Here is a 23519-nt window from a genome sequence, read left to right as displayed (position 1 = left end):
AGTGTGTGTGGATCTGAGTGTGTGTGTTGATCTGAGGAGTGTGTGTGTGGATCTGAGTGTGTGTGTGGATCTGAGGAGTGTGTGGATCTGTGGTGTGTGTGTGGATCTGAGGAGTGTGTGTGGATCTGAGTGTGTGTGTGGATCTGAGGAGTGTGTGTGGATCTGAGGAGTGTGTGTGTGGATCTGAGGAGTGTGTGTGGATCTGAGGAGTGTGTGTGGATCTGAGGAGTGTGTGTGGATCTGAGGAGTGTGTGTGGATCTGAAGTGTGTGTGTGTGGATCTGAGGAGTGTGTGTGGATCTGAGGAGTGTGTGTGGATCTGAGGAGTGTGTGTGGATCAGAGGAGTGTGTGTGTGGATCTGAGGAGTGTGTGTGGATCTGAGGAGTGTATGTGGATCTGAGGAGTGTGTGTGGATCTGAGGAGTGTGTGTGGATCTGAGGAGTGTGTGTGGATCTGAGGAGTGTGTGTGGATCTGAGGAGTGTGTTTGGGTCTGAGGAGTGTGTGTGGATCTGAGGAGTGTGTGTGGATCTGAGTGTGTGTGTTGATCTGAGGAGTGTGTGTGTGGATCTGAGTGTGTGTGTGGATCTGAGGAGTGTGTGGATCTGTGGTGTGTGTGTGGATCTGAGGAGTGTGTGTGGATCTGAGGAGTGTGTGTGGATCTGAGGAGTGTGTGTGGATCTGAGGAGTGTGTGTGGATCTGAGGAGTGTGTGTGGATCTGAAGTGTGTGTGTGTGGATCTGAGGAGTGTGTGTGGATCTGAGGAGTGTGTGTGGATCTGAGTGTGTGTGTTGATCTGAGGAGTGTGTGTGTGGATCTGAGTGTGTGTGTGGATCTGAGGAGTGTGTGGATCTGTGGTGTGTGTGTGGATCTGAGGAGTGTGTGTGGATCTGAGTGTGTGTGTGGATCTGAGGAGTGTGTGTGGATCTGAGGAGTGTGTGTGGATCTGAGGAGTGTGTGTGGATCTGAGGAGTGTGTGTGGATCTGAGGAGTGTGTGTGGATCTGAAGTGTGTGTGTGTGGATCTGAGGAGTGTGTGTGGATCTGAGGAGTGTGTGTGGATCTGAGGAGTGTGTGTGGATCTGAGGAGTGTGTGTGGATCTGAGGAGTGTATGTGGATCTGAGGAGTGTGTGGATCTGAGGAGTGTGTGTGGATCTGAGGAGTGTGTGTGGATCTGAGGAGTGTGTGGATCTGAGGAGTGTGTGTGTGGATCTGAGGAGTGTGTGTGTGGATCTGAGGAGTGTGTGTGGATCTGAGGAGTGTGTGTGGATCTGAGTGTGTGTGTGGATCTGAGGAGTGTGTGTGGATCTGAGGAGTGTGTGTGGATCTGAGGAGTGTGTGTGTGGATCTGAGGAGTGTGTGTGTGGATCTGAGGAGTGTGTGTGTGGATCTGAGGAGTGTGTGTGGATCTGAGTGTGTGTGTGGATCTGAGGAGTGTGTGTGGATCTGAGGAGTGTTTGGATCTGAGGAGTGTGTGGATCTGAGGAGTGTGTGTGGATCTGAGGAGTGTGTGTGGATCTGAGGAGTGTGTGTGGATCTGAAGAGTGTGTGTGGATCTGAGGAGTGTGTGTGGATCTGAAGTGTGTGTGTGTGGATCTGAGGAGTGTGTGTGGATCTGAGTGTGTGTGTGGATCTGAGGAGTGTGTGTGGATCTGAGGAGTGTGTGGATCTGAGGAGTGTGTGTGGATCTGAGGAGTGTGTGTGGATCTGAGGAGTGTGTGGATCTGAGGAGTGTGTGTGGATCTGAGGAGTGTGTGTGGATCTGAGGAGTGTGTGGATCTGAGGAGTGTGTGTGGATCTGAGGAGTGTGTGTGGATCTGAGGAGTGTGTGGATCTGAGGAGTGTGTGTGTGTGTGTGTGGATCTGAGGAGTGTGTGTGTGGATCTGAGGAGTATGTGTGGATCAGAGGAGTGTGTGTGGATCTGAGGAGTGTGTGTGGATCTGAGGAGTGTGTGTGGATCTGAGTGTGTGTGTGGATCTGAGGAGTGTGTGTGGATCTGAGGAGTGTGTGGATCTGAGGAGTGTGTGTGGATCTGAGGAGTGTGTGTGGATCTGAGGAGTGTGTGGATCTGAGGCCTTTAAATGTGAGCTCTGATCAGCGCCTGATTAGAAAACCTATACAGTCTGTCATCTTATCTACTTAAATATGACTATAATTGACTTTTAAATGGCTGATGGCAAACAATTGTGAAATGAAAAAATGTCTAATTTTTAGCCTGCTAGCTTGTTAAATCCCATGTTTTATTTGATCATTTGATAAAAAAACACAAATGCTAAACTGTGAAGAAATGTACTTTATATACCCAGAAGATAAACATGTAATGCAGTGTAACTACAATCACAGTAACAAAACACACCGTCTGCTCGTCACACCAGCACGTGTTCTGGAAAGCTCTCGCACTGTGAGGAACCGAGAACCACTCAAAGATTTTAGACAGATTTTATTCAAAATGATGTCGCGTCCGTTCGAAATGGCCTTAAGTATATCAGGGCCTGCAGTGTCGTGTCCTGTACTGTGTGTGTGTGTGTGTGTGTGTGTGTGTGTGTGCTGTACAAACCCCAGAATGAGTGTTTTTTTAGCAAACTACAACAAAGCAGATCTAACCATTTTTCGCTTTATTCAGTCGTGATTCGTTCACAAAAGCATTGTTTGAGAATAAAGCAATAAGCCTACTATAATATCACTATAATGTTCCTCTGGACATTTCTGAGATGCGCAGTGAAAGGACTTTCCCTGACCAAACCAGAAGCAAGAGTTTTCAACGTGAGGATGTCATCACACACCCTCCATCTGGAGCCCAGAGCAAGACTTTTACAGGATTACACACATGGCAGACTCCAGAATTAATGAGTCCCGTATTCCCAACGGTCCCCTTCCCAAATAACTGAACGATCTCGACCCTAGAGGGGCTCTTCTGAACAAAAGACAGAGACGTCCCTTTTGTGTTTCCCGTTCAAGCCTATCTTCATTAGAAACGCTCCTCTGTTGAAGCCACACATCTACATGTCAGCTGTCAGAACACGTTCAGGTTTACACTGGAACCAGTACGAGTCGCGGCTCTGTGAAGAGGACAGCATCTCTTCAAAATAACCTAAAATCATTCAAACAAGAAGCAAATTACTCTGAATACATTACCATATATTATTGATTCAGTAAAAGAATATGCATGACTGTTTAATGATGTATTGAGCTCCATCATAGCTTTCTGAGATGTATAAAGCTGTTGTTCTCAAGATCTGTTACGACACATCAGAGATTTCCTGGAAGACTTCACCAATGGTTTATTCATAAGAGCCCCATTCAGTTCACCGACACACACTCATGCACATTACGGTAATCTGATGATGCTCAAGGAGAGAATCAGGTGCACTTTCAGAAATAAAGATAGTGTAGTTCACATCACATATTGTGTCCTATTAAACTATATATAGAGAGCACATATGTATTTGACAGACTATTTGACGAGTTCACAAAGAATCGGAGAGAGTATTGAGTATTTGTTGTGCTGTGAGGAGCGATGCGGGAAACGATAATCGGTTACTAACGTAACCTCGGTTCTCTTTAGAGAGGGAACGAGTATTGCGTAAGTTTAGCTTACGCTACGGGAAAGATTCATCTTCTCGAGATACTGAAGCCAAAAAATTATCCTTAATTTTGTATTCATTTTCAAAGCTGTGCAGCAGCTAGCAGACCTAGAGCAGGCCATCTCGCGTGCTCATTGGCTGCCCTGTGGGCAACTGCTGCAGCCTACCAGTGAGCCCGGCGTGACGTCACGCCCAATGAAGGGCGCCCGCGCATTCATAGCGTCACAGCCCGCCAGAATGGGCGTGGCTTAGCGTATAAACATAGGGGCTGTAGGCTGACTTCCCTGGTTTTTCGTCGACTGAAGCGAAGTCGCTCGTGCCGCGAGCACGGCCGGTTACGCAATACTCGTTCCCTCTCTAGAGAGAACCGAGGTTACGTTAGTAACCGAGTATCGTTCTCTTACGAGAGGTTCTCTCGTATTGCGTAAGTTTAGCTTACGCTACGGGAACAGTTTGTCAACGCCGTGCGCGCCAAGCATCCACCATGAGACCCCGAACTTTCAGGGGAACCTCATAAGTGGAAAAATAAGGTAGCCAGCTACGCGGGCCATCACTTGTACATAAGCACACATAGGGAAATACAGAGCAGCGCGCCGGTCTGTATAGGCACATGGCACATATCCCACTTAGTGCAGCTCAACCAGGAGAGCTGAGTCATGTGAGAGTGATCTGAGCAGGAGATCTGGCCAGAATACACCTCTCCTTCAAACTGACAACAGTTTAGCCTGCAAGGCAGGAACTTCTAGGTTATAAAACCTTACAAAGGTAGACGGGGAGCTCCAGCCCGCCGCTACACATATGTCATGGATAGAAATTCAACTAGACCACGCCCACGACGAGGCCACGCCTCTCGTGGAATGAGCCCTGATGCCTAGAGGGCATTGCAGACCTTTTGACGCGTAAGCGGCTGCTATAGCGTCCACTATCCATCTGGACAGGCTCTGTTTCGAGGAGGCGAGACCCTTGGTGCGCCCACCAAATGAAACAAAAAGCTGTTCCGAACGCCTGAAGGAGGCGGAGCGCGTAATGTAAAACCTCAGCGCTCTGACAGGGCAGAGGAGATTCACATCATTTTCGCTGTCAGATGCTGGGAGAGCTGACAACAAAATAACTTGCGCTCTGAATGGAGTGCACATCACTTTAGGAACATAGCCATGTCTAGGTCTGAGGATGACTTTAGAGTCATTCGGCCCGAACTCAAGACACGACGCGCTGACAGACAGCGCATGCAGGTCCCCCACACGTTTTACTGATGACAGTGAAGTCAGAAAGACGGTTTTCCCATTCCCACGGTTTTCAGTGATAGATATTTCAACCCCACGGAGTCTAGTGGTTCAAAAGGAAAAGCTTTCAGGGCCTCGAGGACCAAGGAAAGATCCCACATGGGAACCAACGGGGGGCGCGGCGGATTCATCCTTTCTAGCTCCTCTAAGGAAGCGGATGACCAGCTCATGTTTTCCCAGTGACTGGCCGTGTGTCGATTCTGCGCACGCTGCCACGGCCGCCACGTATACTTTGAGCGTGGATGGGGCCCTTCCCTTATCCAACAGCTCTTGTAGGAAGGTGAGCAGATGCGCCACCCCGCATGTCCGTGGGTCCAGACCTCTGTCGGTGCACCATCCAGAGAACACTGACCATTTAGATGCGTAGAGCCTTCTCGTGGAAGGGGCTCTAGACTGCGTGATCGTGTTCATCACTCCTTCTGCCAGGGCAACGAGTACACGTTGATCAACCATGCATGCAGGGAACAGCGCTCTGGATTGGGATGCCAGATCGTGCCGCGAGCCTGAGAGAGGAGATCTGCCCTCACCGGAATCGGCCACGGAGCTGTATGTGACAGCCGTGCTAGTTCCGGGAACCAAATCTTATTCTCCCAACGCGGGGCTATGAGGAGCACCGAGTGGCGCATTTCCCTGATTCTCTTGATCACCTGTGGTAACAGAGAGACCGGAGGGAAAGCATATAGTGGGAGGCTGGGCCAAACCTGGGCCAGCGCGTCCTCGTCCTTCGAGAAGAACGTCGGGCATTGAGCGTTGTCTTTTGACGCAAATAGGTCGACTTCCGCTCCGCCGAATTGGCGCCACAGTTTCTGAACCGTTTGGGGGTGCAGGGACCATTCCCCTGGGGGAATATTGTCCCTGGACAGTTTGTCTGGGCCGTCGTTCAAATGGCCAGGCACATGCACCGCATCTGAGACCAAATAAGGAGGTGTTCCGTCAGATTGCAGAGATTTCTGGATATGACACCGCCCCGACGGTTTACATAGGATACCACAGACATGTTGTCCGAGCGGACAAGAACATGTTGGTCCTGTATGAATGGTAGGAAGCAATTCAGCGCGTTCTCGACCGCTATCATATCCAGACAGTTTATGTGAAAACCCTTCTCCTGGTCTGACCACTGGCCAAAGACATGTCTGCCCTCGAACAGCGCACCCCAACCCGAGTTGGACGCGTCTGTCGATGTGACTTTCCGATAAGAGAGGGTTCCCATCGTTACTCCCTGCTGGTACCAGTCGACCACTAACCAGGGCTGTACGAGAAAATATCGTCTGTAAAAGCCTGACTCCTGACTCATGGCTGCTCGCTGAAAGCCGAAACCGGCTGATTTATGTGAGATGTCCCAATCATAAGGGATGGGGAACATTATTTTTTCACTTTTTGATGCGCGAGCAGCGCTCCGGGCGGAAAAGCTTTCTGTTAGCGTGAGCGCGTGTACGCGGGCACGAGACTTACAATTGTATCTGACGCCCCAATCATAATGGATGGGGAGCGTTTTATTAACGCCCTGCGTTTTGTGATAACACTTAAACGCGCGGGCGGAGCCCGGGGGGAGGTTTGTGTTAGCAAGTGTGAGCGCTCTCTGGTGGGCACGAGACTTACATTCATAACCTGCTTCTTTGATCGTGTAACAGAGCGGGCAGATAGTGGACACAGACCTGTGGACACATTTCTTACATTCAACACTCGAGCGGCTTTTCTGTGCTTTATGAGAGTGTGCTCTGTGAGTGACACGGGATTTGGAGTGCTTATGTGTAGGGGTGAACACTGGGGCGTGGGCACTATCACTACACTTAAAAACACTGACGGCGTGAGCCGGACCAGACATTATACTCTTTTTGAGAGTAAAACGTGAAAACGGCGTTTGTGTGCAGGCGAGAGGGTGAATAAACCGGCTCGTTGGCTGCTAATTGAACCACTGCAGTAGCCTGTTTGAAGGGGACTGACAGGGAAATGAACTTTGACGGCGGTCCGGCCGTAGCGGGACACGCGCGTCTTTTCTCTCTCTCTAATTGGCTTCTCTCTCTGTTAGGAGGGCTTTGTGTGCTCAGACTTCAGTGTAATTGGCTTCCGATGGCTTGGGCTGCGGCTTTAGTGGCGCGGAGAGAGAGATCCGTCGCACTTCTCAGGTCCGTAACCGCAGCTGGATCCCGGCCCTTCTCATCCCATTCACGGAGGAGGTCGGCTTGCAGGATCTGTAGTACAGCCATTGAGTGTAGAGCAGACGCGGCCTGGCCGAAGGCGGCATAAATGCGGCCGACCAAGGCGGACGTGGCTCTGCAGGCTTTAGACGGGAGGGCTGACCGTGACCGCCATCTCGCAGAGGGCGGGCAAAGGTGCGCTGCCACCCCCTTTTCCACAGGGGGAATAGCCGTGTACCCTTTCTCGGCGGCGCCGTCCACTTGGGCGGGCAAAGGTGCGCTGCCACCGCCTTTTCCACAGGGGGAATAGCCGTGTACCCTTTCTCGGCGGCGACGTCCACGTGGGAGAGCGACGCGGAGGCCTGTGACTGAAGTCTCGAGGAAAATGGTGTATTCCACGACTTCTTTAGCACCGAATGAAGTTCCGGCAGGAATGGAGCGGGCCTAGTTGCTGAAGCTGCGCGGCGGCGACTCTGAAGAAAACAACCGTCGAGCCTGTTCGGCGCGGGTTCCTTTGGCAGCGACCACTCGAGCCCGAGACGGTCAACAGCCTGTGTCAGCAGGCACATCAGTTCCGCATCAGCTCCTGCGCGGGTACGGGTAGATTCCTGGATCGACGAGGTGGCGGAATGAAGCAACCATTCCTCGCTGTCCGATGCCAGGATGGAGCAGCAGTCTTTCGTGCCGTGTTCCTCGGCCTCATCCTCCGATGCGACGGCAGTGAGGCTCGTAAGTGGCAGCTGCGCGTCGGTGAGGAGAGGCGGGGAAGCCGAAAGCGAGGATCGAGGGAGGTTCTCCGGCGAGCGCGTCGCTGTGGCCACAGGTTCCGGATGTCTCAGGGAACGGCCCTTCTTCCTGCGCGGTCCCACAGAGGGCGGAGTGACTGCTGCGGTGTTGAAGGCCTCGAGTCGAGCCCGCAGGGTCGACAGCGGAAGCTCCTCACAGAGCTCGGAGCCCCCAGACGCGAGGGCGTGTTCTACGCCCAGGCAGAGAGCGGGGCTCTACACGAGCCGCAGGAAGTGCGAGGCATCTTTAAAAAGACGCTCGCTGCTCTTTTACAATATATATAGCAGGCAAAATGATACGTCGCCGGATAGCGTAGCTCGCACGGATGGCTGAAGGTGGCGAAGACGGCCGGCTTCCTCAGCGCTGTCCTAAGATGGCTGTTCGCTGTTCGACGGCGGTGGTGGCTTCTCTCAGATCCAGCGATAGAAGAGCTCGCTGAAGAGACGAAAAACCAGGGAAGTCAGCCTACAGCCCCTACTTTTATACGCTAAGCCACGCCCATTCTGGCGGGCTGTGACACTATGAAGGCGCGGGCGCCCTTCATTGGGCGTGGCGTCACGCCGGGCTCACTGGTAGGCTGCAGCAGTTGCCCGCAGGGCAGCCAATGAGCACACGAGATGGCCTGCTCTAGGTCTGCTAGCTGCTGCACTGCGTTGACAATGAATACAAAATTAAGGATATCTTCAGTATCACACACAGTATCTCGAGAAGATGAATCTTTCCCGTAGCGTAAGCTAAACTTACGCAATACGAGAGAACCTCTCGCAGGAGAACTAGGACTCGGCTGTGTGTGTACAGGCCTTCTCCAGCGGACCGGCTACAACTGTGCTAATAAAACATCATATCTGACGTTGAGCGTGACCACCAGATTTCAACAAATGTGTGACAGACCACAACCTTCGGAAATCTTTGAGTTCAAGTAAGTCGAGATGTGGACTAAAGATATGCATGAGAAAACAGCCTCCATTAGGGAAAATGACATAACGACTGTTTATATGCGTCCTCATAATGCAATTATAATGAGATTGAGGCATTATTGCATTTAAATACTATGATCACATTGATGCAGTTTATCTCATAGTTTTAGCAATCATATTAAAATACCATGACGATTTTAATCACAATAAACAGGCATGTAAAACTGTAATGGCATCTACTCCACAGATAACGTTTTCATGCACTGATTATATAATATAATGCAGTATACCCAGACAGCAACATATTGTCGGCCCAGATCCGGCCCACACCTGGGATGTGTGGACACTATGTTGCTGTCTGGGCCGAAAACATGGAGAAATCTTTACGAGCGTCACAAAAATATGTCTTAGTTAAAAATGACAAGTAGTAGTTCAGATCCCACACAACAATTAACAATTATGTTTCTGTACAGTATGTGTGTGTTTCAATACTGCTCGTTGGGCTTTACTAATTATATGATTCCACATAGTTGTTTTTGCTATACTTTACAACATGTACAATAAAATTTGCTATCCTTATCCACTTGCCTTGTACTGCACTGTCAGTTACTGCATCTATATGAACTTAGTTAAGTTAAAGAGCATTCCCTTGCTTTAAGATACATAAATCTGATTATAGTAGGTTACAACAACAACATTAGAATTTATCGGTAGAGTCAGGTAGAAATACCTCCTTAAAGCAACAACTGCACATGTTCACTTTTTACAGTGATCTTGATTTTAGGATGTTTAGATGTTTTACTTGAAGAAAAACGTGCTGGTGTAAGTTTTCTATATATTTGCAGTGTGTCCACTGTGTTTCCTGCAACTCTGACAGGATTTACAGTTATAAGCCATTCTGAGAATTGCGACATGCATTGATGTGAACCAGATGAAGGACTCTGATGGAAGCTAATACACTCACTGTTCTTCAGAGAAATGAGTCAATGAACACAACAAAGACTCCATTCTGCCACAGGAAGTGGACGGAGAAGGTCAGAACCAGAGACGGCATTGATGAAGATTAAGGCAATGACACTTGGTGAATCAGCCTTTACACTAATCTGTTAAACACTAATCTGTTTGTTCTCTGTATTCTTGATTTCCACTGCCATGTTAATGCATGTATCTGTACAGCACTACAGCGCCCAGGAAAGATGTCTGACAATGTACATGTATCCGTCAACAACCAGCATTTTGCTGTTCAAATTATTAAAAAAGATCTTAAAAAAATTGTTCACCCCAAAATGGAAATGTCTTAATTTACTCATCTTCATGTTCAAAACAATTATTTATTTTACCAAAGTTATTTTGAAGAATGATTCAGCTTTTTGTGCAAATAATGTAATTCAATTGAACAAAAAAAAAAAGTCATAAAGGTATTGTGAAATGAATCTATATGATTGACTGGTATATTTCTCATCCCAAAAACAGGGCAACATAAGCTGTCATGACCACGACAGAGACATGTCCAGTTTAGAGATAAGCCTCCTATAAGTCATGCGCCTTTAGTAGATATGAGCTATTTTCACATGGATTTTGACTGGATCGATATCTACAATATTTAACGACAATACTTTTAAATAAGGTCACTTTTGGTTACATGCACAAGATATGATGTAAAATTAACAATATTTTAAAACATTAATCATGTTAATGGACAGTACAGACACAATAGTTCATTGTTACTTCAAACTGCATGAACTAATGAAACTAATGAGAACAAATACGTTTAACTTTTTAATTTTGATAACACATTAATAAATGTGTAACCATATTATAATGTTTTTCATTTGACTATCGTGTGATGATATTATTTCCTACTGTTCATCTTTTTACAAATCATACTTAATGAAAGAGTACAGGTATTAATTTAATTTCAAATATACTGTACCTAATCATATGAAATTTAAAATAATCATTCAATGCTTGAACAAGTGAAACGAGCATGAACACAGGGAGCTGTCTGTAATATTTCTGTTTTTCTGAAAAAAATGAAATCTGTGCTATTATATATGTATATAAGATGCAACCATGGGTTCTGACATATTCAGGATTTAATATTAGTATAGACCGTAGCCTATCCACATTATTCCTGCGCCCCATGACGCTTTGCGCGGATTATGGGAGTAACTTCCGCTAACCTGTAAACAATCAGTGAAAGACTCTAAACTGTGTACAATGACGTTGCATTATTCTACTCACCCTTCAATCATTGAACATTAAAAGCACATTTAAAAGTGTAAAAACATCAACAAGGTACTTTCAACAGACCATGGATAACCCCAGAAGCGCAAATCTTTCCACAGCAAAATCTGACGGTTAAATATCACTGTGGTAAATCTGTATTATGTAGCATACGTTGCCTTAATAATTTTTTTTATTATTATTTAGCTACTTCAGCATTGCGTGATACTATTTCAAGGTGATTTCAGTCATTTTGACATAAAATAAATTGTATTTACCTGTGAAAACAAACATGGAAAGAGACGTGAGGATTTGGGGAGAGGAAAAAAAGACATTCTTTGTTCATTCCAGTGAATTATTAATGGCATATATCGTAAATTAAATCGTTGAGAACAGACCACAAATGTGCAGTATATGTTGACCTTTTTCATATTACAGTGGAATGCAAAAGAAAAAAAGAAAATAATCATGAGGAAAAGAGTGACTGAAAAGAGCTCTTGCTATAGATATTCCTGTTATAACATGTCGCGTTAAAGTACCAAGTGTCACGTTATTCTCATGTTATTCTTAAATAAAACATGAAAGAAAACTGATAGCTCATTGAGTCAAACTGACGGATCAGCTTTATTTGTAGGGCAACCTTATGATTTGAAATGATTTGTTCCAGTGTTTTTGAATGGAAGTTCCCCAAACCGGAAGTGCCGCCCATAATTCAAAACACAGTAAACTCGTCAGGAATAAGGCGGATAGGAGCCTGTATATGATATTTTGATGCAGGTACTCGAGCAGTAGCATATGGACTTAAATCAGTTCGGTTCTGAAAACGTAAGGATGTTGGGTGGAAGAAGGTTATCAGCGGTTTAAAGCCTGTGTTTAGCGTTGTGATTGGTTGGTGGAAATGCAAAATGTTCTGTTGTTCTGTTATAAAGTTGCGCTGTCTGACTCAAGCTGAATATCTTTATTAAGCGTATAGGTCAGGGCTGTTCATCTCCAGTCATCTCCATCAGCCGGACTAAGCATCGTCTACATCAGGGTTCATCCCAGTACAGATACGGGTCATTCTGTCATACACTTATAGATTATACACATATTACAGCCCTGATATGGCCCCGTCACACATGTATGGGGTCTCTGAAGCATAGCAGACCTGAATTTCTCTAGGAGAATACAGCAAATAGCATATAATTCTGCATTCTCATTTGCTCTAATAGCAAAAGAAAAGAAAAAAAATTATGAGTAGAGAGAAATATGACAAATCTACTGTCACTCCCTCAACAAATTATTATTATTATTGTTATTATGTAATTAAATAACAGTGCAGTGCCATATTTAATTATATGACGACATGCTTATGATTCAGCATTTTACCACATTATAATTGAAGCCAGTGAAATCAAGGATACACTAAGCATAGTCAATCCTGGAGGATCAAAATTAGAAACATTAAAAGATTTAAAATATTTTCTTATATAGCTTGGGCTACAACATAACATCCACGCCACATAAAGAAACAATGGCTGAGGCCGTTCACCTGCTAGTGACACACACACACACACACACACACACACACACACACACACACACACACACACACACACACACACACACACACACACACACACACACACACACACACACACACACACACACACACACACACACACACAGTGGCAACTAAAAAGTAGAGCACATTGCTGAAATAATATAGAATTTGTAACTGATAAAGATGGCATGCGTTTCCCTCACTGTAACTGATGTGTTTTTAGACTGTTCATAAAGAGGTCATTATATATCAGCGTGATCTGAGTTAGACTGACACCACATTACATTTAAAACAAACAAGCTTACTTTTCAACAAATTGATTCCCAGAATTGAACAGAATAGAAAGTGCCCTGCTTCTGCAATAATATACTTACTCATGCACCCATGTTTGTATTGAAAATTATTTTATCAAAATAATCTCCAATTATTGGACATAATAACAGACTGTTTAAAAAAAAAAATCACTGTTTCTGATAACAGATAATAGTTCCATCAATCTCCAAGAGTGCAGGTTCTGAATCTGCCACACTCCCTCACTAATGTGAATACACACACAAGGCCAATGACTGAGGTACCATCACACACACACACACACACACACACACACACACACACACACACACACACACACACACACACACACACACACACACAGTATTTGTTTCTGAAGCGATCAGTGTCTTACCTTTACAGGTAGTGTGAAGGTCTTGGACAGAAGACTGGTTTCTATCTTGTGGTACGGTCACGGTGACACGCCTTATTCTCCGCTTCTCCTCCGTCTTTCTCTGTTCCCCCCATCCAATGGGTGAAGCCTTGACGGATGCTGCAGTGAGGAGAAACACACCCTTCAGCCCTCCTCCCCTCCTCAGCATGTGCTCCTCACACACGCCTCTGATTGGCGGATGAGTAGAGGTGACATCATCTCTTTCTCTGTTCTGTCTATCCGTCCCCTCCCTTCGCTCTACCTCTCTCTGTCTCAGCCACAATGAAGAAAAGGTTTAAGCTTTCCCTCAGAGCAGCACAAACAGTCCCAACTCTCCAGGCTGTTTTTCAGATGTTCTCCACTACATTAATTGCCATTGGCAGTTCAACATCCCCCTGGCTCTTTGTTAAGTTTACCCATTTTTAACGCATGACAATCTCAATCTTATTATTGTAATACCTAAATAATAAAATATTATCTAAAATGTAAAATATTTATACACAATAACAGTAGTGCTTTTATTCTAGGAATATAAAAAAATGCATTAAGTTTGCAATATGAGGAAGAATAATTAAATGGGAATCATCATAGAAATAATGCAATTATGCAAAGAATCTTAACAAACAGGCCAGTTTTAAAAAACAAATGTCATTTTTCTTTCATTTTGAGTGAGAAATGTGGCCTGGTCACGTGACATTCACCCTTATGCATGTCAATGGAGTTTGCTTGCCTTTAAGTTAAAATGATGATTATTGGCTTTAAGCTGAAATTCCATCCATCTATATTTAGACGTCTGCAGAATATCTCATTTTGTTTTCTTAAAACCAATACTGTAATACAGTATGACTTAATAGAACATGAATATGCTTATAAAAACACAATATGAACAGAGCCCCCCAGCTGGCCCATGTTACCCCCCCTCCCCCTCCTCAGGAGCAGATGGAGCGGGTGTGGGGTAACATGGGCCAGCAAACCTGGGCAGGGTTTAAAGACCTCGGCTGTCAGGAAGCGCATGCTCATTTGCTTATGTGCATGTGGACTCTTATGTTTGTTTCTGGGAGGTTTGGATTGATTCAGTCTCCTTTTGGTATTTGATAATCTGATAAGAGAAGACGACGCTTTCAAGGGTCCTTCCTTCTCTCTCTACATCAATAAATCTCTGTATTGCACTTAACGTAAGCCCAGTTTGAACTAGAATGGCTTGACAGGATCCGTCTGGCTCTGTCCCTCCTGCGCCTTTACCGGAACAGTCACAACAACAAGCAATCAGGATCCACTGACATAGATCTCAAATGCTGTTTAGATTCAAGATGAATGGCGTGCTCAATTCCTTTTGAGTTTGATTTGGGTGCTCTTCGGTCCAAGGTAAAACATCTAAGAGACAGTGTAGAGAAACAATTCTCTGATGACTGAGGCACTCCTTAATTAAAATGTCTTTATTACACAGATGACATGTCCTAAAAGGACAACTTTAAATCGCCCACGCGTAGCGGCATGGAGCCTTCTTCAGGGCTAGTGAAGCAGATAGAAAACTGATCTTATAATGACAAAGAAACACAAGTAGAAGCAAACACACAGGTGCAGGCAATAATTGCTAAGACACGCCTCTCACACGCTTCCCAGCACTAAAACTATAAATCACAATAAGAAACAGAAACACAGGCAACAAATAGCATGCATTATTGAGATCAACTGAATCATTGCTGAGAACCATGTAATGTGTGCATGAATATATATGCATGCTATTTGTTGCCTGTGTTTCTGTTTATTATTAGTTTATGATCGTGAAAATTGTAGTTTCAAACCCTGGTTATGAGAACATATGAGAATATGTAAAGGAGAGTAGGTTAAGCCTAAGTTAAACCTGAAAGGACAGTAACACTGGAGCATAATTCATCTTGTATGTCAACTACAAACCCACAACACCAAATAATAGCCTACTTACCCCGCCATACAGGTGCAGTTCGCCGTGAGGATGTAGTTCTCTCGTTGGTTGATTATAACCCAAGCCTCATACATCGTTGTCTTGTGTCCTTGTCTTTGACTAGGAAGAATTTCTGATTTCAACAAACAAAACTCAGAGTCTATGTCATGGTATTTGACGTTCTGTACATGACCACAGACAAGGTATTCATAAGCATCCAGTGATTTATATGCTCGTAATTTCTCTCGGGTGTACACGCTCGGTTTCTCAACTAAATACGTATATATATATCTGGCCACTGTATACTTGGCGATCTGCTAACGTCTTCTATCCACTCCACTATAGTACACGGATCTGGTAGCCGGATATCATTTGATAAAGTCAACTTTTAATAATAACTTTCTCTGTCTGTGTTGCTTAATCCGCTCGTGTAGCTTGACACGCTGCTGATTCTCGCCATACTACCGTTGCCAATATGCACGCGCATACGTTGCCACGTCATCATTGTGTACAAACAGTAAAAGGGTCTATAGAGTGATGATTGAGCATTATTGAAGACACCTAAAGCAGAATCACTGAAGGAGAAAATCTGAAATTGTAAGCCACCGTTATAGCGATAATTGTTTGCTTTAGTTGGGCTCTTGACCCTATATTATGATATTATTCACTTTAGATTTTGTTTGGCTGTTGTATCTGAGTTATAACTGCCAGATGAACAAAGAAAAAAAGTGATCTAATGGTGTTGGTTACATTATGACAATCATCATTTGAACTTTATGTTTGTGATTTATGCTGTTGGTTACAGCATAACTGTAATTCTGCATAAATATCCAGAATTAGGGATATAATATAAAGGACTTCTTAAAAGTTGTTTAAAAAATATATATTTCTTTAAGGCACACACAGACATCAAGATTCAGTCAATGCATCTCAACAATGGTGACGAGCGGAATATTCAATTAGGAAAAGTAAATTACATAGAGTACACAATTCAGATAATAATTTATTCATACCGCAATGCATGATGGGAGCCATTAATGAGTTGTGATTGGTGGCAGCCACTGCAACATGCATTATTATTGTCACCATTGTTGAGATTCTCAGGCTGATTATTGATGTCTGTGTTTCTACATTAAATCAATTGAAAGTGTTTTGATAAGAACAATGTTTATTAAATATTTTGGATTATAAGAAAAATACTAATAATCATATGCTGTAGAATCACAAAGCTGTTGCTAACAAGTTAAACCAAACATTTACATTTACATTTAGTCATTTAGCAGACGCTTTTATCCAAAGCGAGGACTAAAGCAAGCGAGTCATCGTGAAGAGGGAAGAATGACGCATGAAGCACTCAAAATACAAAGTTCAGGCATTGCTCAGAGTAGCAAAAGCCAGACAAGGGAAGATTTAAAAGGGAAGGAAAGATTTGAAAGAGAAGAATTATTTATTTATGTATTTATTTTTTATGTTAAGTACTCACGGAAGAGATGAGTTTTCAGTTGTCTTTTGAATGCTGTCAGGGATTCTGCATTACGGACGAGGGTGGGGAGATCATTCCACCAGCATGGAACCGTGAATGAGAATGTTCTGGAGAGTGATTTAGTGCCTCGCTGTGATGGCACCACGAGTTGTCGCTCCTTGGCCGATCGTAGGCTTCTGGTAGGGACGTAGACTTGTAGTAGGGAGTGAAAGTAGGACGGAGCTGAGTCTGTGGTAGATCTGTAAGCAAGCGTCAAAGCTTTGAATTTGATGCGAGCAGCGAGTGGTAGCCAATGCAGTGAGATGAACAGAGGAGTGACGTGAGCCCTTTTGGGCTCGTTGAAGACAAGGCGGGCTGCAGCATTCTGGATCATTTGTAGAGGTTTAGTAACACATGATGGAAGTCCAGCTAAAAGAGCATTGCAGTAATCAAGCCAAGAAATAACCAGGGCCTGGACGAGAAGTTGTGTTGCATGCTCAGTTAGGAAAGGCCTGATCTTCCTGATGTTATACATTGCAAACCTGCATGATCAAGCTGTCTTTGTAATGTGGTCTGTGAAGGTCAGCTGGTCATCAAATATTACTCCAAGATTTCTGACCGACCTTGATGGGGTGATTGAGGATGACTCTAGCTGGATGGTGAAGTCGTGCTGTAGAGACGGATTGGCAGGGAGAACGAGAAGCTCAGTCTTTGCCAGGTTGAGCTGCAGGTGATGTTCCTTCATCCATGCTGAGATGTCCGCCAGACAGCTTGAGATACGTGCAGCTACTGTGTGATCATCTGGTTGAAATGAGAGGTTGAGCTGTGTGTCATCAGCATAGAAATGGTAAGAGAAACCATGTGCCTGTATGATGGGTCCCAATGATGTGGTGTAGATGGAGAAGAGGAGCGGTCCAAGAACTGAACCCTGAGGAAACCCTGCGTTCAGTTGATGTGCTTTGGATACCTCGCCTCTCCATGTAACCCTGAAGGACCTACCTGTGAGATAGGACTCAAACCAGTGGAGGGAAGTTCCTTTGATGCCCAGTGATGAGAGGGTGGAAAGAAGGATCTGATGATTCACAGTGTCGGAGGCAGCAGAAAGATCCAGCAGAATGAGAACTGAAGATTTGGAAGCAGCTTTTGCGATCCGCAGGGCTTCTGTGACCGACAGTAGTGCAGTCTCGGTTGAATGGCCTTTCTTGAAGCCAGATTGGTTGACATCTAGCTGGTTGGTCAGAGACAGGAAAGATGACACTTGGTTGAAAGCAACTCGTTCAAGTGTTTTCGCAATGAATGGTAGGAGAGAGACAGGTCTGTAATTCTCTAAAAGTTACGTGTGTAATGTTGTTTTTTTAAGCAGTGGAGTTACCCGAGCCTGCTTGAATGCTGTAGGGAAAATGCCAGTGTGGAGGGATGAGTTGATGATGTGTGTGAGTGCTGGTAGAAGTGTGGGAGAGATGGCTTGTAGAAGGTGTGAGGGGATGGGGTCTAGAGGGCAGGTGGTAGGATGACTGAAGAGGAGAAGTTTAGATACTTCTTCCTCGGTTAGCGGAGAGAAGGTAAAGAGAAGGTTTCTGGTAGTGGGAGAGGATGGTTTGGGTTCCTGTGTGTGTGGAGTTGAGAACTGACTGCTGATAGAGGTTGTTTTGTTGGTGAAGAAGTTAGCAAAGTCATCAGCAGTTAAAGAGGAGGTGGTGATGGTGGAGGTGGACAGAGGAGAGAGTTGAATGTCTTGAAAAGTGTTCGTTTGTTAGAGGCGCTGTTGATCTTGCTGTGGAAATATGAAGATTTTGCAGCGTGAACATCAGCAGAAAAGGAAGAGAGCAGAGATTGATACATACTCAGGTCAGATGTGTCTTTTGATTTGCGCCATTTTCTCTCCATTGCCCTGAGTTTGGTCCGGTGTTCACGAAGAACCTCAGATAACCAGGGGTTAGAGGGCGTAGCGCGTGCTGGCCTGGAGGAGAGAGGGCAGATCTTGTCTAAAGAAGAAGTTAAAGGGTAGCATAAAGTATCTGTTGCGGAATTCACATCTAGAGATGAGAATTGTGAGGGTGAGGGAAGTGAAGATGACACAGCAGAGGGAAGATGGGAAGGAGAAAGTGAGCGCAGGTTACGTCTGAAAGTAACTGGTAGGGGAGTTGGTGGAGCATGGGTAGTGAGTTGTAGATTGAAAGTAATGAGGAAATGATCTGAAACATGGAGAGGTTTCACCAAAATGTTGTCTGGGATGCAGTTGCGTGTGTAAACCAGGTCCAGTTGGTTGCCTGATTTGTGAGTACCTGTGGTGATGAGCCGTTTGAGATCCAATGAGACTAGAAGAGAGATGAAGTCTGTTGCATACGCCTTTTCTAGATGAATGTTGAAATCCCCAAAGACTACAAGTGGGTTGCCATCCTCAGGGAAAGAGGACAGCAGCACATCCAGCTCCTCAACAAAGCTTCCCAGTTGACCTCGGGGGCGATAAATAACTACAATATGGATCCTAATGGGAGTTGTAAGTGTAATTGCATGATATTCAAAAGAGTTGTTATTGCATTGAGAAGAGAGAGTTGAGTATATCCAGTTGTTAGAAATGAGAAGACCAGTACCCCCACCCCTCCCAGACTGGCTAGGGAGAAAGAGAAGTTGTTAGAGAGAGCAGCAGGGGTTGCTGAGTCTTCTGGACGGATCCAGGTCTCAGTCAAGCCCAATATATTAAGAGTAGAATGAGATGCAAAGGCTGGAATGAAGTCAGCCTTATTGACTGCTGACTGACAATTCCATAGACCCATAGAAAGAGAGAGAGGTGTGTGTGTGTGGATGAGAGAATAGGACGCAGATTAGCAGTATTGCGCTGCCTTCTGTGCGTGATGAGTGCACGTTGTCGAGAGACAACAGGAATGTATTGAAAGCACATGTTGAGAAAGGGAAATACGATAGAAGTGGAAAAGGAAAAGGAGAGAAGACGATACTTAAGTGCCTTGCCGGAGTCCTTGCTCGGTAGAGTCGCACTGGTAGAGTCGATGGTCTTTACCCGAGTCGGTCTTCACACGAGGAGGCTGAACGCTTCCGCAACAGCGCGCGCCTGAGTGAGGACAGCTGTTTCTGCCCAGCAATTAACACAGCTAACGCAAATTTTCCCGAATAATGGGAGAAATCGAAACTAGCTGTTGGACAGCGCTCACTTAAGTGCTATAAAATTTAAACTGCAATACTATTCAGAGCGGCTGTTATATAAAGTGGGAACGCGTCTAATGAAAATACAAATTTGTGAGAAGGCAAAAAAGAAAATAACCAGAGAATCGAAAACAACCTTACCTTGTTGTAGATACTACACTGAAACAACAAGAGAACTGGATATTCAGAAAAACGACTTGCGCGCTCTTGTCTTGTTCACGGACTGACCGCTTGTCCAAACTATCTCAATAAGTTTCATTTTTCAGATCACAGCATGATTATGCCAGAACATAACCAACACCATCAGATCACACTTGTCTTTGTTTATTTGCCTGTTATAAATCAATAACAGCAGACAAACAAAATTTTAATTGAAAGTATAAGGGTCAAGAGTCCAACTAAAGCAAACACTGATCGCCATAACGGTGGCTTACACTTTGTGATTTTCTCCTTCAGTGATTCTGCTTGTTAACATCAGGTGTCTTCAATAATGCTCAATCATCACTAAATTAATCACTTAATTATCTCATTAACTTTAACACTCTTGAGTGTTAATTTAACACTCATATCTGCATCATATCTTTCATCTGAAAGCAGGTGAAGCTGATTTACTACTAATCAAGGACAAGCTTTACTGACGAGATGCGCATAACAATGTCATGCGATATATCGCCCAGCCCTAGTCTCGTGTGTAAAACAAACTGACACATATTATGATTAATATGATATTATGATTAAAATGGAATTTAGATTTTGTGACAAAAATTCTCGGTCTGTTATTTTTACACAAAAATCGCTTCAAAAGATACTTTCCAGCAGGTTTTATCGTAGTTTTTGTCCAACTCCATTGACTTGTATTGGATGTTGTGTGAGGTACGGTATTACTCCGCCGCCGGAGACGGAAATGGGGTTGTTTGTATTCTTTCTGTAGTCTTCCAGTCGCGGTATCGTAGGCTACGCTATCCAAACATTGGCAAAGGTGCATTATCGCCACCAACTGGGCTGGAGTGTCTATTATTCAGTTATTCTCAACGGAAGAATGTCCGGATGTGAGGCGTTTGGAAAAATAGGTCCACAGTTTTACAATGAATGGTAAAACACCTGTTGGAAAGCATCTTTTGCAGCGATTTTTGTGTGAGCATACCAGGGAACACCCCAGACCACTCGGTGAGTTTCACGTCTTTGTAAACTAAAGTTTAATGCATTTTATGAATGATATTGTTCCAGTGCCCCTATGAAACCATTGTGGAGGTGGGGGGTACTAACACAGAAACAGAAAATTCTCGGGACAGCAGCATGTGTCCAAATTTCAATCTTAACCAATCTATTTCATCAGAAACAATCTTAAAACAGAGCTTTAAGTGTAAAATACCGAACTTGTCCTTTAAGGCACGAGTAGAGTCACGGTGATAATATGGCTATGTAGCCTACATCAAACACGTTTTGCTATTAAGGGCAGCCTACCACACCATTGATGTGAACTTAGCTATATATGACATTTACGTCAGATGGAGCTATTTCAGGCCCTGTAGAGATTTAGTAAATTGCCCTTATTTTTTTATTTTGCTACTTCGCCATTTTGAATTTACACATTTCTTATATTTGTGTAATTGCTACTATTTGTGTTATTGACCTTTAAGTAATAAAAAAAAGACTTAAGATTATTGTGGGAGTATTTTTGTATTTTCAAAATACTAATTACTTGTATTTTATTTAAATACATTTTTCACATCAGTATTTTGTATTTTATTTTGTTACATTTCATGAGCCAGTATTCGTATTTTGTAACAAAATAGTTTTTGATGTATTTGTGCCCACCTCTGGCTAGGAAGAAAATAGCACACACAATTGGTACCCACATATGCCCAGGTTCCACTACCGGGGTCGACTGCATATGGCCAGCTAATTTCGAAACGGTCGGTTTGTACTTTTGACATACATCAGACCGTATCGTTTGCCAGTAGTATACATCCACTAGTCTCAGCAATGTCTTGAGTCTCCCGAGATGTCCACTTAATGGATTGTCATTAGCATATTACAGAAATTCAGCTCTCAAAGTAGTAGGAATGACAAGTTGAAGTTTTTCTCCTTCTGGACCTTGAGATAGGCTTCTGAAAAGAAAACCATTCTTCGTAACATAGTGTATATGATTAGGGTCCGTAACAGAGGTTGATTGTACTTCAGCCATAAGCTCTTGAATTTGTGCATCCTCTTGTTTGGCTTTGTCAATATCTGACCATTCTATGGGAAAAGTTGCGAAGGCATTTGAAGAATCCTTAGGTTTTGACAGAGTGAGTAGATGGAATGATGAAGATTCAGTGAAACTACGGGAAAGGGTCTCTGCAACAATATTACATTGTTCTTTTCTGTACATGACAGTGAATTCAAACTCTCGCAGATGAATGCCCCATCTTATCAACCGAGATGAAGGTTTTGGATGGTTGAAGACCCAGGTAAGAGCAGCATGATCGGTGATCACTTCAAATGGTCGTCCCTCTAATTAAGGCCTCCATTTTTCTACTGCCCATACCACAGCACAACATTCCTTCTCCGAAATGACTTTTCAGCTCCTCTTAAAAGACGTGAAGCATAGGCCACTACATGTTCCACTCTCTCAATGTCCTGGGTCAGGACAGCTCCGACTCCCAAACCGCTCGCATCGGTCTGGACTTTGAATGGTTTACTCAAGTCAGGGGCAATGAGGATTGGTGCGCTAATCAACTCACCCTTAATCAACTCAAAGGAATTCTGACATTCTTCTGTCCACATCCAGGTAGCTCCTTTCTTTTTCAATGCATGCAATGGTGCAACCTTCTCGGAGAAATTTGGAACAAATCTGTGGTACCAGCCTGCCATACCCAGAAATCGTTGCACTTCCTTCAGAGACCTTGGTACAGGAAAACGGTTAGCAGCATTGACCTAGTCTTGATTAGCATTGACCTAGTTTTTATTCCTTCAACGGAAATCACATGTCCAAGAAATTTCATTGACTTCTGCATCAGGTTGCACTTTTGAAGACTCAAAGTTAAACCTGCCTTGTGCAAGCACTGCAACACTTCTCTCAGATGGATAAGATGCTGTTGCTCAGATTGCGAGTACACTACAATATCATTAATGTACACAACACAGTTTTTTCCTTTCTGCTCCTTCAATACAAACGGATTACTTTAGTACTGAAGTAAGGGAGGCTAGAATTGCGGAATCACTGAGGGGTCTAAATGCAAAATACTCCTCACTGCGTTCTACGAAAGAGACAGGATCATCAGAATCAAATTGTGGAAATTCAGCTTTTACAGGTGGACGATAGAATACATCATTAAAATTGTCTGGTAAGTTGGGAATTTGGAGAGGTCTTCCATGTTAATCTTATCTAGTCGATGAATGAGAAACTGGAGTAGACATCACATGAGCATAACTTTTAAGTTTGACCTCAATTTGAGCATCTCTTCTCTTCAGACAATCGACCATTGACTTTCCCAAATCTTGAATGCTTACTCCATGATCTGCTTAACTCTCCCACATTCCCTTTCAATTTTGTAATTCAATTTTTCCTCCAAGTACTTACACTGGTTGCTAAACTTAGCTTGTGAGCAAAATAGACTTAACTTTTGCAGGCAAGTTTTTACATCACCCTCTATACTTGTAACTCGCTCAGTCAGTCCATGATTAAACTGGTCGGTGAGATATAAATCAGGAAGTACATCATCTGGAGGAGGAGGAAGATGAATGTCAGGTTGATCACCGCATTCATTATCATTGTCTGAATCAAGATACAGTTCACTAAAAGTGTTT

General features: G+C 44.1%; 1 protein-coding gene across 1 annotated transcript in view; it reads right to left on the bottom strand.

Annotated features, from left to right (window-relative positions):
* Window positions 1-23519, bottom strand: part of l1camb (L1 cell adhesion molecule, paralog b) — a 252651-nt gene that overhangs the window by 122607 nt on the left and 106525 nt on the right. Inside the window, exon 2 of the mRNA XM_077225092.1 lies at window positions 13162-13299. The gene's annotated coding sequence lies outside the window, so the exon portion shown is untranslated. The remainder of the gene's footprint in view (window positions 1-13161; window positions 13300-23519) is intronic.

Source organism: Siphateles boraxobius, unplaced genomic scaffold (genome assembly GCF_051911475.1).
Source record: "Siphateles boraxobius isolate OS27281-9 unplaced genomic scaffold, OSU_SipBor_1 99, whole genome shotgun sequence".
Taxonomy (NCBI): Eukaryota; Metazoa; Chordata; class Actinopteri; order Cypriniformes; family Leuciscidae; genus Siphateles; species Siphateles boraxobius.
The sequence above is the reverse complement of the archived record's forward strand: the minus strand, read 5'-3'. Positions and strand labels throughout refer to the sequence as shown.